We start from the raw sequence: 13,785 nt of genomic DNA on the forward strand, positions 1-13,785 counted from the left end.
GCAATCGTTTATTGCGTTTCTTTCGCAATATCGTCTAGCAAATTGATTGCGTTATTGCGAACTTAGCAAATATATTCTCGTATCTCTTTATTAAAATAAACATGTATGAACTAAATTTTATTGTAATAAAATATGTTTTATAAATGGTAAAATCATAAATAAATTTTTGTCTGGATCTCAGCGCCAAAAGTCCTGAGTATTATTGCAACTACATTTTTTTTTTAAAAATGTTTACGTTTAAAGTCCATCCTTACGAATCCTTAACGAAAATTTCTAGTTGAGGTTTTATATGTCTTTCTCAATTTATCGTGTATGCTTTCTTTACACAAATTGAAAAATAGTTACAGTAAACAGTAAGAAGTAAGTAAATGAAATAAACATTACTATATTAATATAAAGAATTGTGGTTGTTTTCGAAATTCAAATATTTTTTAATTTCGAAACAATTCTTGTATTCAAGAAGAATCATCAGAATAGGTGCTCACAAAAAAGAAACAAAAACAATTTAATTTGTAACCTCCTCCTGTTTTGGAAGTCATTTAAAAATACAATGGTGAGACAAAGAAATAAAGGAAAGGAAGGAAATTAGGAATTTCCTGCTCAAAATATGGAGCAGCCCGACTGGGGTAGTACCTCGACCTTACAGAAGATCACAGCAAAATAATACTGTTTTCAATCACTATTGTGTTCCTGTTGGTGAGTAAGGTGACCAGAGCTCCTGGGGGGATTGGGGATTGGGTCGGCAACGCGCTTGCGATGCTTCTGTTGTTGCAGGCGTCTATAAGCTACGGTAATCGCTTACCATCAGGTGAGCCGTACGCTTGTTTGCCGACCTAGTGACATAAAAAAAAAAAAAAAAAAAAAAAAAAACGTGTGTGCTTTAAACCAGACGGCTGAAATGCATTGTCCCTACAGTAATATACGAAACATAACTATCTCTCTTTCTATCTTAACTAACTTATAATATCTCCCGCTCAACTTCCGTTCGCCTTGCCCGATCACATTTTTCGTAACACCTCGCCATGCATTCGCCAGCTCACTCCTCTAGTCAGGTTGTCACTATTTTTTATAGAAGAAAAACTAGTTTTATATTTTATGTTTTATAAAAAAACAGTTTTATTTTTAAATACCTAATTACAATTTTTCGAGAATCATCTGCCAAACATAAAATAGAAAAATTATATGTGCACAGATTAGCAGAACATCACAGAACATGTTCAACTCGGTGTATATGTACTATTATTATTATTATTATTATAAAAAACCAAAATCTAGTAGTGTCATTTATATAATTGTCACCACAAAGAGTTACTGATGAGTGAACGTAACCTTTACGAAGCGCGCAGGTACATACGACGGAGCGCTCGACCTTGACATTAGGCGGCCACGCTTATAGCACTCAAATAAATACATCATAATATCTACTCTTGAGTTGAAATAGCTGTATATGTATGTATATTCATCTGTTCCCTCATATCTGCCAAACTGCTTGTCATATTTAGACAAATTCACTATCATATATATAGGTACCATTAGATGCGTCTTAATTTCCCGCTTGTTATAGAATATGGTGTCACATTATGTTGAATATAGCGCCCTCTAAATGATGTAAAGTGACGCACCTACTATATTTTTTTGTCGCAGTCGGATTTTAGTTTTTAGCTTTCTTTATATTTTAACTTTTTTTTTTATGTCACTAGGTCGGCAAATAAGCGTACGGCTCACCTGATGGTAAGCGATTACCGTAGCTTATAGACACCTGCAACACCAAAGGCATCGCAAGCGCGTTGCCGATCCAATCCCCAATCCCCCCAGGAGCTCTGGTCACCTTACTCACCAACAGGAACACAATACTGCTTGAAAACAGTATTATTTTGCTGTGATCTTCTGTAAGGTCGAGGTACTACCCCAGTCGGGCTGCTCCATATTTTGAGCAGGAAATTCCTGCTGTGCCCTACCTCAGTTAAAATAATAAATAATATCAAAAAAATTTATACATAAAATGATTATTAAACAAAACTTTTTTAATATAATGGACAAAAATCCAACATCGACTGGTTGAAAACATTTTCACACACAAAGCGAAATTTTATTAGCCCCGACGTCCGAGCTAAGTATTAATTTCACGTATGATATGGCGCTCATATTTTTCTCTGTGATATCGTCGTTATTAACGATTTTCATTTTTACACCGGTTTTTATAATTGTTTATCACTTTTGTATATAATCTCCTTAATATATATAAATTATGCGTCATGTTGTTTGTCCTCAACGGACTCCTAAACTGCTTAACCGATTTTAATCAAATTTGCACACTGTGTGAAGTTTGATCCAACTTGAAAAATAGGTTATATTTTATTTAACCGACTTCAAAAAAGGAGGAGGCTACTCAATTCGACCGTAATTTTTTTTTATTGTATGTTCGGGGATAACTTTGTCGTTTATGAACCGATTTTGATCATTCTTTTTTTGTTGGAAAGGAGATATCCCAGGTGTGGTGTTGCGATAAGGAAACCAGAATCTGATGATGGGATCCCAGATAAATCGAGGGAAACCCTTGAAAATCCGCATAACTTTTTACAATTATAATACTATTTTATATAATCTCCTTAATGTATATAAATCACGCGTCATGTTGTTTGTCCGCAATGGCATCCTAAACTTCTTAACGGATTTTAAGCCAATTTGCACACATTGTGCAGTTTAAGCCAACTTGAAAGATAGGCTATATTTTATTTCGATATAATTTTTTTTTTTTTTTATGTCACTAGGTCGGCAAACAAGCGTACGGCTCACCTGATGGTAAGCGATTACCGTAGCTTATAGACGCCTGCAACACCAGAAGCATCGCAAGCGCATTACCGACCCAATCCCCAACCCCCCAGGAGCTCTGGTCACCTTACTCACCAACAGGAACACAATACTGCTTGAAAACAGTATTATTTTGCTGTGATCTTCTGTAAGGTCGAGGTACTCCATATTTTGAGCAGGAAATTCCTGCTGTGCCCTACCTCAGTTAGAATTATAATATTCACAAAAAAATAAGGCAGTACGAAGTTCGCCAGGCCAGCTAGTATATAGCTTTGAAAACATACCCTGTACAAAATCTGGAGCAGCCCGACTGGGGAAATACCTCGACCTTACAAAAGATCACAGTTAAATGACACTGCTTTCAAGCAGTGTTGTGTTCTTGTGGTAAGGTAAGCAACACACTTGTGATACTATTGGTATTGGAGCCATCTATGAGCTAACATCGGCTGAGCCGTACGCTTGTTTGCCGACCTAGTCGTGTAAAACAAGGAGAAACTAAAGAAAATACGTGTTAATCTTTTTATCGATTACTTGACAGTAAAGTTAAATTTAGATCCACGAGTTCGTTAATCAGATTCAATATTTTACAGGACACTTGTTGTATAACACAATTTCACATTTTTTAACCCTGATTGCACCTTCATAGCTTCACGGACATTGACTTTAATCCTTAATTATCACGCCTCAGGACTTATAAGTCACTCGATAATCTATAATAATATTATAAAGCTAAAAAGTTTGTTTGTTTACTTAAACGGAACAGGAACCCGACTAGAAAAAGAGTCAGGCTCAACCAGATCATGTATCTGGACCGGATCAGGATAGATTGAGGCATGCCAGATCCGGCAAGCTCTATCAGGACAAGGTCTGGTCCAGACAAGGATAGCCTGGTGCAAAATATAATTAAGTATGATAAGGTATAGTGGATCAGGACTCGGTCCGGTCCAGATAAGGACAGCCTGATGTAAAATATAATCAAGTATGTTACGGCATACTGGATCAGGACCCGGTCCGGTCCAGATAAGGACAGCTAATGTAAAATATAATCAAGTATGGTAAGGCATAACTGCATCAGGACCAGGTCTGGTCCAGATGAGGATAGCCTGAAAGAAATTACGCAAACTGACCCTGAATCACGCTATCGATGTTTTTAAGCGCACTTTGTATATAAACAGTTATCAGGACAGTCTAGCAGGGACTCCATTTCTTCACAGTGGAGCAGTCGTAAGTAGTAGGAAGTAGTTAATAAATAGAAGTTAATAAATAAAATTTAATTAATAATATTAATTAATTAATTTTATAAAAATAAATAAAACTAATTAATAGTTAAAGTGAAAATAAAAATAAATAAGATATTGGAAAAATAAACGGAAATAAATATAATGGTAAATACGTTAAGTAACATATTTATAATATCAATCCACTTTTTTTATTAAACAACTTTTTCAAGAATATACATTAGTGTTTTTTAAAAGGACCAGGCAAGGTATGTAACGCAGATGATTGATCTGGACCTGATCAAGAAATCTCATCTCATCCTGATCAGGTCCAGACAAATCTTCTGCGTTACATACGTTATCCGATCCAGATCGGGCATGCTCGGTTCGGTCCTGCTACGGAACACGACAAAATTTCTACTCGGTAATTACTGGCTCGAAATAAAAAAAATCTTTTTCCTTAAAGAAAAAAGACTTTAGGCAATTTTTTCCTCAAATTAACGCGGTATAAACCGCGGGGCAAATAAAAGGCTTATATTGAGAGTTAAATGTTAAGTGTGAAACCTCTTATTATTGTAGATTTATGCAGAAAAATTACAATGAAGCATTTACAATTACTTGATTTTTATTTAAAATAAAAAATGTTTAACAAATGGCCAGCACCAAAAACTTTTATCACCTATACGGGCGGTAAAAACGTGTGACACACATATTGTTAATTAAAAAAAAAATACAATTTTCGTTGGAAAAATACCGAAAGAATTTTACGAGGCTTTTAATGGCCGATATTAAATTCTTATCACGTAATATACGGTACAATATTTTGTAAATAGAAAATTAATTTATTATCTCATATAAACTTTCGCCCATTACAGCCGACTTACTCGATTAAAACCGACTGGGGAAACCTACCTCATAGAAGATACCTCATAAAAGTCTACTCTCAAACAGTATTATGTTCCTGTAGTAAGGAAGCTAGAGCTCCTGGCGTGGATCGGGGGTATGATCGGCAATGAGTTTGCGATGCTTCTGGTGTTGCAGGTGGTGTGTCAGGTAAGCTGAACACTTGTTTGCTGATCTAGTCGGATTAAAAAAAACCGCTCTAGTTTACTATTGCATGTAGTCACCTTAACAACAGTAGGATGATCGATTAATCTTTAATCCTTCTTCTAACTAAATGGAGGAAAATGTGACAATCATCATTGACCATTAGGCTAGGTTAGGGCTACATTAGGGTTCCAGAAACAGCCAACACAAAAAAATGCCAGAATCACAACAAACACCCACCAAGACACCAGCCAATACAAAAGCGTCAAGAGTTTGAAACAAATCGATGACCAGTGATCGATGTGCGATAGCCAGTTTATGATGTGATTATGATGTAACGTTAAATTGCTAGCGTTAGCACAGTAGTTAATGTGAAGTTAGCACTGTAGCTAGCGCTAATAGTTTAACCGAGGTAGGGCACAGCAGGAGTTTCCTGCTCAAAATAAGGAGCAGCCCGACTGGGGTAGTACCTCGACCTTACAGAAGATCATAGCTAAATAATACTGTTTTCAAGCAGTGTTGTGTTCCTGTTGGTGAGTAAGGTGACCAGAGCTCCTGGGGGGATTGGGGATTGGGTCGGCAACGCGCTTGCGATGCTTCTGGTGTTACAGGCGTCTATAAGCTACGGTAATCGCTTACCATCAGGTGAGCCGTACGCTTGTTTGCCGACCTAGTGACATAAAAAAAAAAAAAAAAAAAAACGAAGCAATTATAAATAATAAAATTGTCAATACTCATCGCGAAATAGCGAGTATTTTATCCCTTTGTCGAGAGTAAATAACGGATGTGCCGAGTAAAACCAACTTACAAACCGTTTTTTTATTGTTTCCTTATAAATTAACAAAACACCTTTACGCGGGTACCCTTTTCTAGTTTAAATCTCGGCAAACAAATTTTGCGTATTGCTTTCAGTACAATACACTTCGGAATTTCAATAAAACGGTAATTCATCATGCTTAGAAATTCAGTTGAAAAGGAAATTCGTAAAACAACGAATGAATTAATTGGTAAATTAAGTAATAAATTAACGTGTTGTTTATCACATATTGCTTTTTTATTTCAAATGCTATTTTGTTTTTGTGTCACGTAAGTGTTTTGTTCTTACCATTGTATGGCTTTATGACGTCATTAGATACTAAAAATGGAGGACACAATCACAATATATTAGCCTATTGAAGTTTACCTTTTATATATCTCTTATAGATACATACCTTTATAGTACTTTATAATTGAATAACTACTACTACTTTGCAACTTTAAAATATTCAAAATTTTTAAAAAGTTTTGCACAAATAGGCCTGTACTGTACCTTAGATGTACTTGTACGAAATGTAACTGGCTATTAGAGAAAGAGAGAAAGAAAATGTGTGCTCGCACCTCTCTCTTTATTGCCCCATTCGTCGCACCCGATTACACTTTTCGTAACGCTCTCGTCACGCATTCACCAGCTTACTCCCCAAGTCAAACGTAAGTAAAAAAGTTTTACTTCAAAAATAAATACAAAAAAATCAAAAGACCGAATCGTTGAAGAAAGATTTTTTAATAAACTCGTTTGATTTGTGTTTCACGCAATGCATTACAGCCGTCTCACTCGCTCGTATTGATATAATCTTGCCTCTTGCTCTAACAACAGTGGAATGCGTAACGCGAGATAAGGTAAGAGATATTTCTCAACAAAGCAACCGGAACAATTGCATAAAAAGTTGCATGTCGAATGCTTTTGATGTGTGAGTGACCTATAAATTAAATTAAACTGTAAATAAGTGAAACATTGTTTTTTAATGTTTACGCGAATTTTACTCATTATAATGAAACATTTTATATATAATATAATTTCGGATTTTATTGCGGTTTATTAGGTTTTTTACATGACCGATGTTTCGGTTACTTTACAGCAACCATGGTCACGGGGGTCAGTGCCCCCGGGTTTTTTCATTCATCATTTTAGCCTATTGCAGTTCACTGGTGGACATAGGCCTCTACAAGCTCCCGCCGAAAATGGAGTGAACTCATGTGTGTTGCCCATAGTCACCGCGCTGGGCAGGCGGGTTGGTGACCGCAGGGCTGGCTTTGTCGCATCAGGCTGTTACCTATAACATCATCTTCCTGCCCTTATCCCACTTATGTAGGGTCGGCACAACATGTTTTTCTCTTCCATTCCTCTCTATTATTCGTCACTTCAGTGCTTACTCCTTTCTTTCTCATATCCTCACTCACACAATCCATCCATCGCTTTTTCGGTCTGCCGATCGCTCTTCGTCCTTCGACATTCATCCCTAACATTCTTTTACCGACATAGCGGTCATCCCTCCTCATTACATGCCCATACCACGCTAACCTATTACCTATAACATAAGCATTAAGTTGCTTATCTTGCAACAAACGACTGTGTGTGAATGTCATAAGATATTTATTCATTTATTATAAGTTAAGTTATAAGTTATTCATAAGATCCACAGAGTCTTATGTGTTGTGTCTGTATATAACATTGTCAAGTGATATGTCGAGACCGAAAATTGTACTGATACTTTGAAATTTATAAAGTAATTAGATTATTATATTTATTTCTTTATTTTAAAAGCACACTAACAACATACATATAAAAATTTTAAAATTAAACAATATATAATAAAAAGTATCTGATATGCATGTCACTTACAAGTGTACATAACACTTTCGAATACAATGATTAATAAAATAAATCATAAATAATTAAAATATTTGAACTTTAGATATACCTACATTAATAAAATTAAAATTAATAAAAATAAAAAAATAAAAATTAAACACTTGGATAATTTAATCACAATAACTAATAATAAATAATAAATGAATTAATTAAAATAATAATTTAAAAAATTATATTAAAACCTGTTTTGTTTACAATATAATTAACTAAAATAAAAAGGAAAAAGAAAACTAAAGCAGTAAGTTAGGATCAATAGACCGTACATGAAACAACATATATTTATTTAATTTGTTTTATTAATATTAAATTTTATAACTTATTACGTAAATTTTCGGAACGATTCACCGCATATAAGAATTAAAATTACACAAAAAACGAATATTCTTTAGACCACATGACTGACGTAAAGCTTATGAAACGTAACTCTCTCTTCCTATTGTCTCTAACTTATACCCATGTCCCACTCGTTTCCCGTTTCTCGTCACGCATTCACCAGCTAACCCCAAGTTAGGCGTGATTAAAGAAGTTTTACTTCAAAAATTGGAATAGTTTGTACACCGAATCGACGAGTTCTATATCCCTAACCGTTGGCCTTTCATTTTCTCTATCGGATAGAGTATTTGTTCTCTTAGTTAAGGGCACTTTGATAGTTTATCTTCAATCACCTCGGTTAAGCGAAAAGCAATATTGTTTACTTTTAATTTACACTTAATTAAAATAATTTGATCAAAAGTCGCTTTTATATGATACTAGCTGTTGCCCGCGACTTCGTACGCGCGGAGTTAGTTTATTTGCACATAGTTTTTAATTCGATTCGAAATACCTTTTTTTTATATCACTAGGTCGACAAACAAGCGTACAGATCACCTGATGGTAAGCGATTACCGTAGCTTATAGACGCCTGCAACACCAGATGCATCACAAGCGCGTTGCCGACCCAATCCACAATCCCCCCAGGAGCTCTGGTCACCTTACTCACCAACAGGAACACAATACTGCTTGAAAACAGTATTATTTAGCTGTGATCTTCTGTAAGGTCGAGGTACTACTACCCCAGTCGGGCTGCTCCATATTTTGAGCAGGAGATTCCTGCTGTGCCCTATCATATGAAATCCTTCTGAAATAATTACTAAACTATTACTAAACTTCAATAGCATTGGACTTTCATATAAGATAGCATCCCCTGTTTTAACGAAAAAGCGGGTTCCGAAACGTCTTGACCGATTCTCATGAAATTTTGTGTGCATATCGGATAGGTCTGAGAATCGAACAACATCTATTTTTCATACCCCTAAGTTATAAGTGGGGAGGGGCGTTGTTTAATAAAATATTATGAAATCTTGTGTGCATATCGGGTTGGTCTGAGAATCGGCCAACATCTATTTTTCATTCCCCTAAGTTATAAGGGGGTGAGGGGATCCAATAAGGCTACTTCGGTTCAGGTAATCAATCTAATGATGTTACCCGTCCAGATCTACTGTAATGTAGTGACCTACATTATCCACTAGGGGGCAGCAGCAGTTTATTTTTTATAAATAATTTTGGTGACTCTTATTTTAATCGAAAGGTGATACTTGTATTTTGGTCACATTTAAATTTCATCGAGATCTATGACTACTTTTTGAGTAATCTTTGATAACGCGGATTTACTTGACTATTTTGCATCTACTAAGTTGTATTACTTGTCGATGTAATTGAAGTCGGTTTTTTTTTTCGTTTGCAATCAAACACATTTATGAAAAAACGATTCGTTTCGATCACGTACCGCTTAGTTTCAAATACGGAAAGTTTTTTGAATATAGAAAACTGGCTTTAGATGATTTATCATTATTTTAGCATATTATTAAATTTGAAGATTCAAAAGTCACGGCTCTTATTATCATAAAACCTAGGTTCATAAAAGTCACGTTTTTATCACATTCATACATAGTTATGTGTGTTCTATATAAATTTTATAAATTTGATACAATTATTTTTTTTTAAACGCAACTAGGCAAAGAAGTGCTTTTCCTGATAGTAAGCAATCACCGTAGCCTATAGACGCCTGGAACACCAGAAGCATTGTAAGCGCGTTATAAAAATATGTCCGCTGCAAACGCCATTTCAATTATTAATAATAAGTCTAAGTAATTAACCATTACACTGATTTAACTCATAATGACATGACACGTTATTAATGATGTAACATATACCCTGCATTCCTAACTGTCTACTGACACGTGATCTCACATTTCTGTCTCAAGATAACGTGTTGTCAGCTCATTTTGAAGGGTAGTATTATTTGATTCTAGCTGCTTAACATTGAATCTTAAGTAGAATATATATATATTAAAACTATAGAGTTTATTGTAACACCTTTTGATATGCTACGTCACTGTCTTTTTTTAGGTGAATACAACTTAATATGTAGATTTTTCGATATGGAACAGGTGATCTACAATTAGCTATGTGAAAAGTATAGATTTTTACAGAGTTATTAAATTGGCAATTATCATCCACTTATCAGCCCTAGCCCTACTTTTTTTCTTATTTATAAAAAGTTTACATTCAATATTAGGAAGCTAAAAAAAATAATGAAAGCAGAAATAGTGATTCATTCCTATAAAAATATTCGATATTTTTAAAAACAATTTCTTCAATCCCGTCGAATCTTCGCCGTGACCTGCACTCCGAAACGCAGCGGTAGCGTCACGTAGAACTGACATGACGGATTTTTAAAGTGACGATGCGAAAGTGCTTGTGGAAGACAAATAAAATACGTCATTTTAAATTTACAGTACACGTTGTCACACAAGAGCACAAGGCGACGGGACAAGATAACATAAAATTACCAAATTGGTGTCCAACTATTTATTTATTACCATTACGTGACTTGATAATTATTTTTGCTCGCAAACGAAATAAACCGACTTCAATTACATCGAAAAGTAATACAACGTAAGTATAGACGAAAAAAACTAACAAACGCACTAGTCGTCACTACGATTTTCGAGGGTCTCCCTCGATTTCTCTGGAATCCCATCATCAGATCCTGGTTTCACTATCAAGGTACCACACTTGGGATATCTCCTTTTCATCAAAAAAAAAAAATAATCAAAATCGGTACATAAACGACGAAGTTATCCCCGAACATACATTTAGAAAAAAATTATATATATTGTATTGTATTGTTGTGGGCTCGGTTTTCCGCATTTAGACACAGAGGTGGTCCGTTATGCGTGAATCTATATATATATATATATATATATATATATATATATATATATATATATATATATATATATATATATATATATAATTTATGAGCTGTTTTAGTTACAGTACACGTACACAATATAATAGCGAAGAGTAAATTACGCAGTTACCTTACAAAAATAATGTAAATAAAGCCAAATTAAAAACTACGTGAGATAGGTACTAAAATATCAAGAGTCAACATTGTCATTATAATTAAATTAAGTTAAACGTCACGTAATGTCGTCACGTTAGTCATTGTTTATATAAATAAAATCATGTAAAAGTACCAAATAGTCATCTATACATATAATAAAATTGTAGGAAAGTCAAAACTGTACATTGAATATATTTTTTAAAGAATACTTGGGGTGTGATCTACAATCGATACCGAAGCCAAAAATATAGTTTTTAGAATTTTTGTCTGTTTGTCTGTATGTATGTCCGGCATAAACTCAAAAAGTACTGCATGGATTTACTTCAAATTTGGCACGAATATTATTAAGAAGTCGGGTCAACATATAGGCTACATATGATCACGATATCACCTACAGGGAACGAGCAGTGAACCTTTATTTCTTCAATGCATTATTTAATACAAATTCTGTAACAACGTGTAATCTAACGACGCATATTTGAATGTTGTTGTCATTATGTTAAAACCCAGCTTCATACTATAAATAAAGACATTCTGTAGTATATTTAGTATCGGCATTGCACCCGTGCGAAGCCGGGGCGAGCCACTAGTTTTATATAAAACTTCAAACTTAAAACAAAAAATGTACAAAAATAATTCCACGCAATAAGTATTATGTTACGGCTATGACCGCGGTACAAAACCGTAACACTGCACCACGATACCAACACGCCATACGTAATATGGCCATAACATGATCGATATGCATTGTTTTTAAGAATGAGCAAGTTCAACGACTCTTTCTAAGAATGAGGCACCACTCGAGTGTCACACGTTAAGTGTTATCTATTGTATCATGTAGTTTGGTTACGCTGTTTGTATGTATACGCGACGCAACCTTACTACATAATGGAACAATATACTGTAGTGATTGTATATAACTTATTTATTATTATTCGGGTTTATGAGAGCTCCCCTTATCTACTGGCCATTCTGGGCAAGTAAACTGAGTCCTCGTTGCATGCTAGCTTTATCAAATATATTTATTTGTAGAGAAAATAACACTTTCTAATCTTGACAAATTTGCACAAATTTATAAGGGTAGGTCAGATATTTGGTCACAGATCCAAAAAATGACATTTGAGAGTGTATAACAATTAACAAAGATTTATAAAGCAACCCAGAATTCGAAACGAAATTATTAATCTGCCATCGTCTGACAATACTTAAAAAACTTGAAAAAAACATTATTTTCAGAAAAAAAAATTAACAAAAATAAAAGAAAATTAAGTTAGCAAAACTATCAATCAATGATATAAAAATTTACATCTTAACACTAGGTACATTACAAACTTATGTAATGTACCTAGTGTTATTAAGCGCTCTGTAGTCACAATATATAATTAACACTTAATTATAATATCTCGGTAGACGTTACCTACCTATTATATCCTCGGCTTTATTAAATAATTTATTAATAATAGCCTAATAATATTACAATAAATAAAGTAAATGTCCCTAGTGTAGGCCAAGAGCTAAAAAAAGCCGGAGGAAACAAACTCTCGGTACTCTTTTAAAATTTCAAGTCATACAAGACAAAATACCTCATAAACTCACACACATTTAACTAAAAGACCGTTAGATAAATGTCACACAAATACGATTATGTATATTACCATAACTGTTACTGAATTCTGATACTCACAGCAACTGGCTAATATCGGTCTTAGCCTTTCTATTATTATTCGAAATTCGAATTATTTCTATTATTATTCTAAATTCGAATTATTTTTATTGTTTTATATTCGAAGCGTTCAGAGTTCAGACCCGTCACAATTTCCGTCAGAATGTTGAATGTTTTTATCATTTTTATCATTTTTTTATTAATTTAAAGCGCCTGGGGCGACAGGTACGTCAAAGGCGACCCTGGCTAGACGTCATGCAATGCGCTTCAATAATACAAACAACAAATTGTAAATATTAGATATGTCTTGTTTGACATTGATGACGATATATGGGCGTAATAAAATGGATTCAATCGAGAAGCGATTACTGTACAGAATACTAATCGTGTGTTATAATAATAAACACTAGGGCGTTCCTGTAGCTTCGTCGTCTTCGCTCGTCTAATTTTCTGTGGTCGACTTCCGTACTTAGGCCATATTTGTTTACCACTTAAAAGACTTCTAAAAAAATGGACCATACAAATAGACACTACACCCCAACGATAGCTATTTTAATTCATTATTTTACCAAAAAACGCCAAACATTTATAGCGTTAATTTTAAATGAGTTCGGTTTTAAAAACGTTATATTATACAGTCGTGTGACTGATATTACGTCACTGCCGTTATATATATTTTCTTACGGTTTTAGTCTCACATTTTTCTCAGTTTGATCGCTTAGCCAAATGTCAAGCCTGCCGTAAGGAAATTCGTTTCAAAAATAATAATCTATCTGGATATTTGAGGATTTGAACCGTGGTTTTTTCTTCACCCGCGATAACTAGTAGGAAAGAAGTGCCTTAGAACTTACCTTCCATTTTATCATTATGTGATATTATAACATATATAGCCTACTTGCTTGCTAAAAACATACTGATATATATTAAATACGATATATAAATCTGAAGTTTATTTTTTTTATTGCTT

Source organism: Melitaea cinxia, chromosome 1, assembly GCF_905220565.1.
Source record: "Melitaea cinxia chromosome 1, ilMelCinx1.1, whole genome shotgun sequence".
Lineage (NCBI taxonomy): Eukaryota > Metazoa > Arthropoda > Insecta > Lepidoptera > Nymphalidae > Melitaea > Melitaea cinxia.